Below are 12,481 nucleotides of genomic sequence, written 5' to 3'. Positions count from 1 at the left end.
TAGTACTATCCATCTTCTATTTTTGATGGTGTTGGCTGAACAATGATGATATTGGCACAGTTGCAATGATAAAATCAAGCAGCATGAACTAAATTATACTATGCTAACTAACTAAGTGAAACAAAAGATAGATAGATAGATAGATAGATAGATAGATAGATAGTGTCACACACGTGCCCATGCGAGGCAGCTGGTTACAGTCCCAATACGTCACTTCCGGTTGAGACGCCGAGGACATTACTTCCAGTTCCTGTCCGATGATATCATTTCCCATTTCTCACTTAACCACTATGTTTGCCTGCTTGCTTTTTTCTTTGTTATGGACTGATGTGTATCATTTGAACCATTTTTCTTCAACTTTGGAAGCCAATTGCAAGCATACAGGTGGAGACAAGGTACACTCCAAAACACAGAGGTAGACCGACTCCCCACTCCTGACGTCACGCTTCCCCCTCCCCTCAGCCCGCAGCCTCTGTCTCGGATTAGCGCAAATATATCGCTCCTGCAAGCGAATTATGATTCTTAGCATGATGAGAGAAGTCACAAAATCAACCAGAATGTTTACGCAAATTCTAGAAAAAAACCTGATCTAAATCCGTTAAGTAGTCCTCTCATGAAAAGCGGAAAGACATACATACAGACAGACGTTGGGTTTTATATATATATATATATACTAGCAAAATACCCGTGCATCGCAGCAGAGAAGTAGTGTGTTAAAGAAGCAATGAAAAGAAAAGGAAACATTTTGAAAATAACGTAACCTGATTGTCAATGTAATTGTTTTGTCACTGTTGTGAGTGATGAGTGTTGTTGTCATATATATATATATATATATATATATATATATATTTACACACACACATAAACATATATATATATATATATACATATCTATACATATACACATATATACATACATTGTAAGAACTGGAGACCAGAGGCGTGGAAAGGTTTGGGGCAGCCACCCGTTTAATGCGGTTTCCCGGCTGCAAAAGTATTTGAGGCATTTTCAAACAGTTGTTCACACAACAGAGTCCAAAACAGAACTGCCTGCCTAAGCAAAGGCAGTGAGCTTTATAGCTCAGAGGGCGGAAATGATGTCGCCCTCTGGGCCGGAACTGGAAGTGACATCACCCTTGGGGCGGAACCGAAGTGACCTCATTCTTGGGGCGGAACCGAGGTGGTGTGTCCTTCCTGGAAATGGCGGCTCCTGGTGGGATTTCCGGTAAGACCTGCAGAGAACTCAGAAAGAGCGTCAGCGTACCCCGCCCCCCCCGGGCAGATGTATAAACAGTATTGTCTAAGCCCTTCAGCTGCTTCCCATGCACACGTGTGTGACAAGACTCCCCCCTCAGCCCAGACCCGTCGGGTCGGGCGACCTGCACCGAGAGGTCGTGGGCCCGGGAGAGGGCATCGGCGTTGGCATGAAGGGACCCCTGTCGATGAACGCGTATATTTGTACTGCTGCAGGTCAAGAAACCACCTCGTGACCCGCGGATTGACTCCCGGTGAAGGGCCATCCACTTTAAAGGCGCATGATCCGTCACCAGAGTGAACACGCGACCCAAGAGGTAGTACCGCAGCTGCGTCACCGCCCATTTGATCGCCAAAGCCTCCTTCTCCACCGCCGCGTACCTGGTCTCGCGGTCCAACAGTTTCCGGCTCAGGTACATAACGGGGTGTTCAACACCGTCGACGCTTTGGCTCAACACGGCTCCCAAGCCTGTGTCCGGCGTCCGTCTGGAGGACAAAAGGGAGAGAGAAGTTAGGGAGATTAAGATAGGTGCTGAAGTCAGAGCCCTTTTAAGTCACTGAATGCAGCCCCGCTTTATCAGACCATACCACCGTATTAGGAGCTCTTTTCTTTGTCAAGTCGGTCAAGGCGCCGCTCTCGAGAAACGAGGCACAAACCGGCGGTAGTACCCGCCAAACCGAGAAAGGATTGGACTTGCCGCTTGGTTTTGGACGGGCCAGGCCATTATGGCTTGCAACTTGGAACACTGTGGCCTCACAGTACCCGCCCACTAGGTAGCCCAAATATTTGGCTTCTCTCAACCCAGTAACATTTCTTGGGGTTGATGCGAGCCCGCCTCTCCCAATGTCCGTAATACTGCTGTGACCTGCTGTATGTGCTCCTTCCAGGTGCTGGAATAGATGACAACGTCATCCAGATAGGCAGCACAGAGCGAGTTATGGGGCGGAGCACTTTGTCCACCAGACGCTGAAAAGTCGCAGCCCGTGTAACCCGAATGGAAGGACACGATACTGCCAGTGTCCGCTAGGAGTGCTAAACGCGTTTTTCCTTGCGGACTCCGTTAAAGGAACCTGCCAGTACCCCTTTGTCATGTCAAGTGTAGTCAAGAATTTGGCTGGTCCCAGTCTCGAGGAGGTCGCCCACGCGAGGCATGGGATAAGCATCAAATCGGAAACTTGGTTGAGCCGACGGAAGTCATTGCAAAACCTCCAACTGCCGTCAGGCTTAGCAATCAAGGCGATGGGGCTGGACCAGGGACTACTACTTTCCTCGATCACTCCTAGTGCCAGCATTCGCTTGATTTCCAGTTCCACTTCTACTTTCTTTGCCTCCGGAGTCTGTAGGGTCGCTCACGGACGATCACCCCGGTCAGTCACTATGTAGATGCGCAATCAGAGAGGTCCGACCTGGTTGTTCACTTACCACCTCTGGGACCGGCGGATAGCTGCTTCGAGCTCCTGTCTCTGTCTGGGAGATAGCTGTTCGCGAAATTAAGGGCACTTACTTCCCGAGAGAGAGCAGGGCTGTCGGAGGAGGGATCGGGATCCCTCTCCTTCCACGGTTTCAGCAGGTTTACATGATATATTCGCTCAGCTGGTGGCGATTGGGCTGTTTCACCAAATAGTCGACCAATCCCTTCCTCTCCTTAATTTCGTGAGGGGCCTAGCCAATGTGCGAGCAGTTTAGAGTGTGAAGTAGGAACCAATACCATGACGCATCCCCGGTTGGAACTCCCGAGAGTCGCCACGGTCATACAGGCGGGCCTGTGCTGATTGTGCCTCCTCGATATGACTTTTAGTATAGGTCTTATTACATCAAATCTATCGCGCAACTGGGCGATATACTCCAAAATGTTAGTGGAGGGCTGTGCCTCCCCTTCCCAGCCCTCTTTTAAAATATCTAATAAGCCCCGGGGCTGTCTTCCGTATAGTAATTCAAAGGGAGAGAACCCGTAGAGGCTTGAGGACTTCCGGTAGGCAAAGAGGACAAGGGGAGGAGTTGGTCCCAATTCCTCCCATCCTTGCTGACTACCTTACGTAGCATTTGCTTGAGAGTTTGATTGAATCTCTCCACTAGCCCATCGGTTTGAGGATGATACACGAGGTTTTAAATGCTTTATTTTCAGTAACTTGGCAGTCTCCTTGAACGCGTTCCGAGGTGAAAGGCGTTCCTTGGTCCGTCAGGACTTCTCTAGGAATGCCCACGCGTGAAAAGACTCCTACTAGTTCCGTGCAATATTTTTAGTGGTAGCCGCGCAATGGAACGGCTTCAGGGAATCGGGTTGCATAATCCACGAGGACGAGTATATATTTATATCCTCGGGCTGAGGGCTCCAGGGTCCTACTATATCCACCCCAATCCTGTCAAAGGAACGTCAATAAGGGAAGGGGAATCAGAGGAGCACGGTCCTTCCTAGGAATTTGCCGCAGTTGACACTCCGGGCAGGAAATGCAAAAGCGGCGAACCTCCTCATTAATCCCCGGCCAAAAAAAACGGAGCTTAATGCGCTCTAATGTTTTATCGGAGCCGAGATGGCCTCCAAGAAGGTGAGAGTGGGCTAACTCGCAAACCTGCCGCGGTAGGTCCAGCGGGACTAGCAACAACTTCGGACCTTCCCCTCATGTTCAGCAACCCGATACAATAATTCATTATCCATGACAAAGTGAGGTCCCTGTGGCATGGGCAAATGCGTCGTTGGCGTTAACGAGAACCACTGCATTCTTTATGTGCTTCAGAGAGTCGTCATTCCACTGTTCTCTTGAAAGAAGCCGGAGTCGCTCTAAACTGAAAGTGCAACTCAGAGAGCGGGTCGGTCTGACCTCAAGGGGCGGAGAATCCTCCCTCGCTGCCGGGGCGCTAGTGGATGACGTAGTAGCCCGCGACGGTCCGGGAGTATCTTCGTCACTCTCTTGGCCTACGCCCCACTCCCTGTCGGCTGATTACACGGTGTGGAAGCAGCTTGAGATGAGTCTTTATCATCTATAACGAGGCCAAAAGCTTTTCGGGAATGCTTTCTAAACTACAGCGTTACTGTCAGACCAGTCCGCCCGAGGATTACGGAAAGCGGAGGATCCGGGTGTACCGCTTCTGTAAGCGCGAAGGGTTCCTCCGAGACATACGTAACACGGGCGGTATTGTACGAGCGGATATCTCCGTGTATACATTTTAGACTGGTCTTTTCTTAATCCATTGTTGCGGTAGAACAAAGCGGCGAGCAACGACAGACACGCTACTGCGGAATCAAACAGCGCTGTTATCATATGTCCATTAATAAGAAGCTCTCCCGTATGTTTATCCGCCAGGGATTGCTAAGGGCACACAAACAACCCCGCCATTGTCCCCTACGGTCCGCCTTGTTCCCGACAGGTCGCAAGCCAGACGGCCCGGCGACTTCGAACAGGCTCTGGATTGCGTGGAAGGGACTGCTTTGTAGGACATAACTCCCGGTAGTCCACAGAGCGGCTGTTCTGCCTCCCGGTTTCACAGCCGGCCTCTGGGTTGCAAGAGCTGTAGCAGCTCGTCCAGGAATGGAATTCCCCAGGCCGGCTGGGCAAATTCCTGGGGTATCGCTGTAGCAGCAAAAACAGGCCACTTGCTGCACTATTTGCAAGGGGTCAAATCAAATGGCGTAGCCACTCACCCACCTGTTGCCAGAGAGCCATAGCCTGCTCTGACAGCCCTTTGTTGGGTTAAACTCCCAGTCTATTATATTCTTCACCTGCCGGCCTGGGAACAGCCCATCGCTAACAGGGACCTTGGTCCCGATGGGCGGCTCGGCTTTCCTACCCAGAAGAGCATACTGAGCCACTCGTGTGTTTTCCCCAGAAGCCAGCCCACGCCTGTGGGTCCCCTCTACCTTCTCCACGAGATGGGTTGGTAGCCCCGGGTTATGCTCGTGGAGCAGAGCCTGCACCGCGTCCTTCCTGACCCTCCGGCGCACTCCCTGCCCCGAAACTCGGCCCCGGTACTCACCCACCTGGTTCCTTGAAAGTCCGTGTCCCGGTTCTTCGGGGACACCATCCTGCCGACTACGCCACTGTAAGAACTGGAGACCAGAGGCGTGGAAAGGTTTGGGGCAGCCACCCGTTTAATGCGGTTTCCCGGCTGCAAAAGTATTTGAGGCATTTTCAAACAGTTGTTCACACAACAGAGTCCAAAACAGAACTGCCTGCCTAAGCAAAGGCAGTGAGCTTTATAGCTCAGAGGGCGGAAATGATGTCGTCCTCTGGGCCGGAACTGGAAGTGACATCACCCTTGGGGCCGGAACCGGAAGTGACCTCATTCTTGGGGCGGAACCGAGGTGGTGTGTCCTTCCTGGAAATGGCGGCTCCTGGTGGGATTTCCGGGTAAGACCTGCAGAGAACTCAGAAAGAGCGTCAGCGTACCCCGCCCCCCCCTGGGCAGATGTATAAACAGTATTGTCTAAGCCCTTCAGCTGCTTCCCATGCACACGTGTGTGACAACATATATATCTACATATGTACACACACATATATACACACATATAGATACATACACACACATATATACACACAAATACATATATATATATATACATACATACACACACACATATATAAACATATATATACATATACATACATATCTACATATATACACACACAGCTATTTCGTATCAGTGCAATACTCTGTTTGTTAAAACGGTTGACTCGCTTTACGCGCAATAACAAATCAAATCATTCAGTTGTCTTTGCTCATATGTCATTTTAGAGCTGGACGCCTGGCATCTTTTTTTGGCCACAAGTTCGTTTCTGTTTGGTGTGAGGTTCTGTGTTGTGGAGATTCTCAGGATGGATTGCAGGTGCTCATCAGTGAGGCGACTCCTGTGTGCTGTTTTGTTAGTCTTTATCACTGAGAAGAGCTTCTCACACAGATATGTGCTACCAAACATGCACAAGGTTCGAGCCGCATGTAGACGGACTTTTTTTGTTCTTCAAAGTCACCAAAGCGCCGTGCAAACTCAGTGCGCAATAACTGTAGCTTCGCAATAACTTGCAGCATCATAAGGTAGACTTGATTAACGCGGTAAGTACGGCAAGGCAGCTGAAGCGCTGCATTATGGGATCTGTAGTTTATTGTGTTACCAGCGCTTCATATACCCGGGCCATTAATAACAATAATACAGTATATAAAATGATCTCAAGGGTCGGATATAATTACAGGCCGGGCCGGATGTGGCCCGCGGCCCTTGAGTTTGACACATATGGACTAAATAGAACTTGAAAAGATATATTTTTTCAAATGTGATCGCTAATTCAGATAGAGTTGACGCCAAGACTACAGCCTGCATGCCTCAATGAGTCATCCTCCCTCGCTCTTACTTTTTACCGCTCATCTAATGAATACACTGAGTATGGCTTTACCAAAACATAATTGATGGCTAATAAAGTATCCATTATTCGAGATGTAGAGCGATATATATATATACATATATATATACCCGCGATCGCAGCGAGAAGTAGTGTGTTAAAAAGGTAGAAAAGAAAAAGGAACATTTTAAAATAACGTAACATGACTGTCAATATACAGTAATTGTTTTGTGAGTGTTACTGAGTGTTGCTGTCATCAAGGATTTGATTATCATTATTTCTTTCAATCAGGTTCAGATTTGTATAATGTGTTGTGTTCAGGTTACATTCCGTGTTTGTCAATCGTTGTAAAGATGACAGGTTTCATTCATCGATTCGTTTCTTACTGCATCAATAAACAGCTCGTCTTCTTCTTTATCTGAGACCTGACACACTGCATGCACGGGTTTTTTTACACTGTCTTCCTTTAGCGGGACATTGACTTTTTCCACCGTGTGCTTTGTTTCCACAGTAGCTGCATTTATGAATATGCTTATCAGACGCTTCATATTTTTGCTGCCTTTTCAATTGTGTAATTCGGTTTTTGTTCAGCTTCTTTGGAACTGTTGCTTTTTATCTGTGCACCGCGCCAGTTCACGTGAGCCACTCGTGTACTTGAATCAAGGTTCCCAGCTGTGCTGGTGCCATCTCGCTATGTCCATGGCTGTATTTAATGTTACCTTAGTCCTGGCACTTAAAACTTTCTCTCGCAGTTTCGCTGAGTTTGTGTCAAACACCACAGTCCTTCACCCGTGAATATTTACCCGTGGCAGTTTGCTATTGGATTGCCGCTGACGGACGGCCTTATATGGGTAGGCACTAAATTACAAACGCCAGCGGCAGCCTGTCTATAAACTTAATTTAAAGTGTAGGTTTACATCGTGCTTTGTTTCCGAAGTAGCAGAACTCATGAACATGGTTGTATATGTCACTCGCTCGCTTCTTATTGTTTCACTGCCTTCTCAATTATATAATGCATGTTTTCTTGAGCGCTTTTTTGAGGTCTTCCTGGTTTTCTATGTACTGCGGATTACGTGGGAGGCGTGATGATGTCACACGAAACTCCCCCCCAGCTGAAGCTCATCTCCATTACAGTAAATGGAGAAAAACTGCTTCCAGTTATGACCATTACGCGTAGAATTTCGATATAAAACCTGCCCAACTTTTGTAAGGAAGCTGTAAGGAATGAACCTGCCAAATTTCAGCCTTCCACCCACACGGGAAGTTGGAGAATTAGTGATGAGTGAGTGAGTGAGTGAGTGAGTGAGGGCTTTGCCTTTTATTAGTATATATATATATAGAGAGAGATTAGCAGTCCTCACAATGACCATGAGGGCGGGACGGTGGCGCAGTGGTAGCGCTGCTGCCTCGCAGTTAGGGGACCCGGGTTCGCTTCCTGGGTCCTCCCTGCGGAGTTTGCATGTTCTCCCCGTGTTCTGCGCGGGTTTCCTCCGGCACTCCGGTTTCCTCCCACAATCCAAAGACATGCAGGTTAGGTGGATTGGCGATTCTAAATTGGCCCTGGTGTGTGGGTGTGTTTGTGTGTGTCCTGCGGTGGGTTGGCACCCTGCCCAGGATTGGTTCCTGCCTTGTGCCCTGTGTTGGCTGGGATTGGCTCCAGCAGTCCCCCGTGACCCTATTCGGATTCAGCGGGTTAGAAAATGGATGGATGGACAATGACCATGACTTCACAATTGTTGAGAGTATACATTAAGGATGACTTAATTAATTAATTAATTTGTCTTTATTTTATATAAGTAGATTTCATGGATTTAAAGTGCAATATAAAGCAAATGATTAATAATACCATTAAGCAAACACATTAAATGTCTACATAAAAAGTAAGATGTGCAGTGAATTTACACTTTAAGGCAGGTGTTATAAAAGTAAAGACATCCATCTATTTTGTGTAATACTGTCAAGGACAGGTGGACCTTATCTTGGCAACAGGCAGGAATCAGACCTTGATGGGACACCAGCCAACTGCATGGGACACTTAATCAAACATGGCATATTATGAATCACCAATTAACCTCATCTGCACATCTTTGAGACGTGAAGCTTGTGAAAACCCACCGAGACGTAAAAAGAATGTTCCAGTTCTAATAAAACAGTGAGTCAGCTGGTATTTGAATCCAAGTCCCTCATGCTACAAGGCACCAGAATTAACAGCAATCCAACCATGGAAGCCAAGAAAGTATACGACAGGTGAAAATGCGAATATGTCGAGTAAATATGACAATGCCACATATGAAAATTAATGTCTTAACTCCCCAGGAGTGAATCAGGCCAGAGCTTTATGAAAATATTGATGGATGACACTTGTCAGACCAGCTGTTCCACTGTCTGAACTCTCTGTGGTTGTATGGTTCTACTGAGATCCCAGGGGCACAACAGACCTGAATGTGAGAATCATTTTGATGTGGTGAGGGTGTTTGTGGAATGCATCCAGGTCAGTGATTATAAGGTTAAAATGTCTGGTGCCTTTGAGTGGACATATTGGCAGAGGACCTGGTGATATTGTCTCTTCACATGCATCAGTTTAATAAGAAGGATTCTGAGCTATAATAAACTTCAATGTATTATATAGCTACTGTGAGACATGCCCGGACACCACCAGACTGAGACCACATCTTTATCCAAAATACACATTTTATTTTGCACACAGTCCCACACAGTACACAGTGTTTCCCAGCACTAACCACCTTTACTCCGGGCCTCTCTTCAAATGTCCGTGGGCCGCCTTTCCTTTCTCCATGGGAGCTTCGTCCCACTCCCGCTCCCGACTCTAGCTCCCAGACTGTAGAAAGGCGGGCCCTTTTATTCTCACCCGGATGTGCTCCAGATGCCCCATCTAACGACACTTCCTGGTGTGGCGGAAATGTCAGGAGAGCACTTGAAAGCACTCCGGGCGTCCCTGGAGGGATCATCCTCCATCTTTCCAGGTGTGTCATAAGTAGATAATTACTGGGCCCCCTGAGACTTGGGGCGCCCCCTGGTGGTGGCCACGGGCCCCAATGGGCTTGAGCCTCCTTGCTCTTCTCCTGTGCTCCTCCTCCGATCCTGGGTGGTTGTCCCCTCATGGCTAGGAGGATGTACATGCCACCTTTTGGTCCTTCAAGGCATCCCGGCTGGTTCTGGCTCCCAGCTGGTTGTGACACTACATAATAGGTGTCAGGTCTTCTGATTGCCCAGGGGTGCCAGGATCAGAGTGTTGGGTGGGCGGAAGAATGGCACAGATGGGACTATATGTGAAAAGAAGCCATAATGACAAAGGCACAACTCACTTAAAAGTGACCTATGATATACAGACTCCACTAGGGGGCTATAAATATATGAGGTGTCACGAGTATTATTTTCTAGCCTTAAAAGTCATACACCATGGCAATTGTAAGAAGAAACTCATAGTCTGTCATTTCATGTGGGTAGCAAATTATGAGCAAGATGGTCCTGCTGATTATCATAATTGACTTGTTTTGGCCATCTGTCCCTATAAATATCAGCCAGAACTAAGGGACAAGGTGCAGTCAGTGGCCACCAGAGGGCACACTTTTATACCTGGTGCAGCACCCTGGAATCATAGGATGGCATAAATTGGCAGGAAACAGGGAGTGAGTAGGAACAAAGGCTTATTGGCAGTAGAGGAAGTACAGTATCTTTAGGTCAGGGCAAGTGGGGAAGTCCGCACAAATTTGTAATGGCCAGTGCTTATTGGGCTCTTGGCCCAATAATACATAATTTGTTTGGCTTCCTTTGGTCCTCCATCACATATGTTACAAAAATAACTACTCATTTTTTTAGATGGTTTGGGCTCATTTGATGCCTTTTACTCATATGAGGTATCCTTATCACACTGGAGTTTTACTTCCTTCTCCTTTGTTGTCTTCAGGCCTGTAGCTTATTTTATATTTTTAGTATAGTTCAGCACTGTTATGCCTATCTTAATTTTAATGTTACATTCCATTATGACAATTTATAGCACACTGTCAGCCAAACTGCTGTGAAGACTACTACTGCATATGTAAATGAATAAACCTTCTTTTAGATAGCTCCTGTCTACAGTGACAACAGTTTCAAGGATAATTTTAGGTGTAATAGCTTTTGGCTTGTCACAGAAACTTGTTGGAGTTTCTCTTCTTCTCCATCCATCCATCCATCCATTCAGTTTCTCAACCTCTCAGTCTAATACAGGGTTCTCGGGAAGCGAAGCTTCAGTACTGGGTGAACACTTGGAAAATGCAGTTTAATGTAGCAAAGTGCAAAGCGCTACACATAGGCAAAAGAAACATCAATTACATATACAAGATGAGAGACACTGCCCAACAGGAAATAACCTCTGAAGAGGATTTAAGAGTTTACAACGACAACACATTCTCATTGTCTAAGCAATGTGCAGAAGGTATTGAAAAGGCAAATAAAATGTTAGGTGAAATCAAAAAAACTGTTGAATATAAATCAAGGGATATTATGCTCAGACTATATAGTGAGACCACATCTGGATTACTGCATGGTGACCAGATATTATAAGAATGACATAGCAGCACTTGAAGCTGTGCACAGGAGAGCAACCAGGCACATCCAATGACTTAAGGACATGTCTTAGTGTTTCAGACTCCATGCATTGCACCTGTTTATATTGTAATCCAAGTCTTCAAAATCCTCAAAGGCATTGATAAAGCTGATCCCGCAGAAATCCTTCAGCTTAAAGGTGAATCACAAGCAACCAGAATTGCTTAATCCCTTTGGACATGTTGGTCATGGGGAGCAGGTGTTTATTCTACAGTGCTAGAAACCAATCTTGGACATGTTATTGGACAATATTTAATAGAGTAAAAATAAAATTGCTGCTTACTAATTTGACCACCAGGGGGCGCACCAACTACCCAAACCTTACACAGACACCTGGCACAAGTCTAGCACACACAAAACCTTTATTCAGTGGGAAACACTTCTCAAATTGTTTCCCACTAATTCACAGTATAAGAACACCAGTTGTCACAGATAATAAAGCACACAGCTCTTTTCTTCTCTTCTTTCTCCTTCCGCCTTCATTCCTCCTCTGGTAAGCTTTGTCCTCCTCTTCCACCTGATTCTTGCTCCTCGTGTAGTGGCAGGCAGTTCCTTTTATGTGATTCCCGGAAGTATTTCCAAAGTCCCGAAGGCTTGACCCGGGAGCACTTCTGGGTAAAGCTGGAGCACTATGAAATAGGGCTTCCCAGTCCTGATAGCAACCCTTGACGGCACCCATGGCATCCAATAGGGCTGATTCAATGAACTCCAATTCCCATGAAGCTCTGTAGGAAAACATGCTGCTGCCACAACTCAGGAGGACTGTCATCTGTTGCTTCCAGGGAGATAATGCCCTGTGAATGTTCTCTCCCTTGGTCCTTCCAGTGTGAAGGCACAAGTGCCATGGTCGTCCGCCATGCTATGTTTCCATAGGGAGTCTTGTGGATATGCAATCAGGTCAGTAAATGACTTGTGTAGGAGACTAAGAGAACACTGAAGTATGATTGATTCTGAACAGATACAAAAGAGACAAAAGTTTTGAAACCTGATATACCGTTAACTTAAAAATTCAGAGAATTCTGATATAGGAGGCATCTTCATTTTGGCCTCTTTTAACTTCTAGTTCTAATTTAATGGCTAACGTTGTGTAATGCTTTTGGAGAGTGTCCAGTGGGAAAGGGACTACATAAGATAAAGGCTGATTAATGTATCTTGAGTTAACTGCGCTGATGTATATTTGTATATAATCAAGGAAATAATAAAAAATAAATTTTACAATACCCGGCCTACTTTATTGACTGGTGGTTGTCACATCAATGAAGGTAAGAAAAAAAAAATCAGTTTTCTT

The sequence above is a fragment of the Polypterus senegalus genome, chromosome 6 (assembly GCF_016835505.1).
Source record: "Polypterus senegalus isolate Bchr_013 chromosome 6, ASM1683550v1, whole genome shotgun sequence".
Taxonomy (NCBI): Eukaryota; Metazoa; Chordata; class Cladistia; order Polypteriformes; family Polypteridae; genus Polypterus; species Polypterus senegalus.
The sequence above is the reverse complement of the archived record's forward strand: the minus strand, read 5'-3'. Positions refer to the sequence as shown.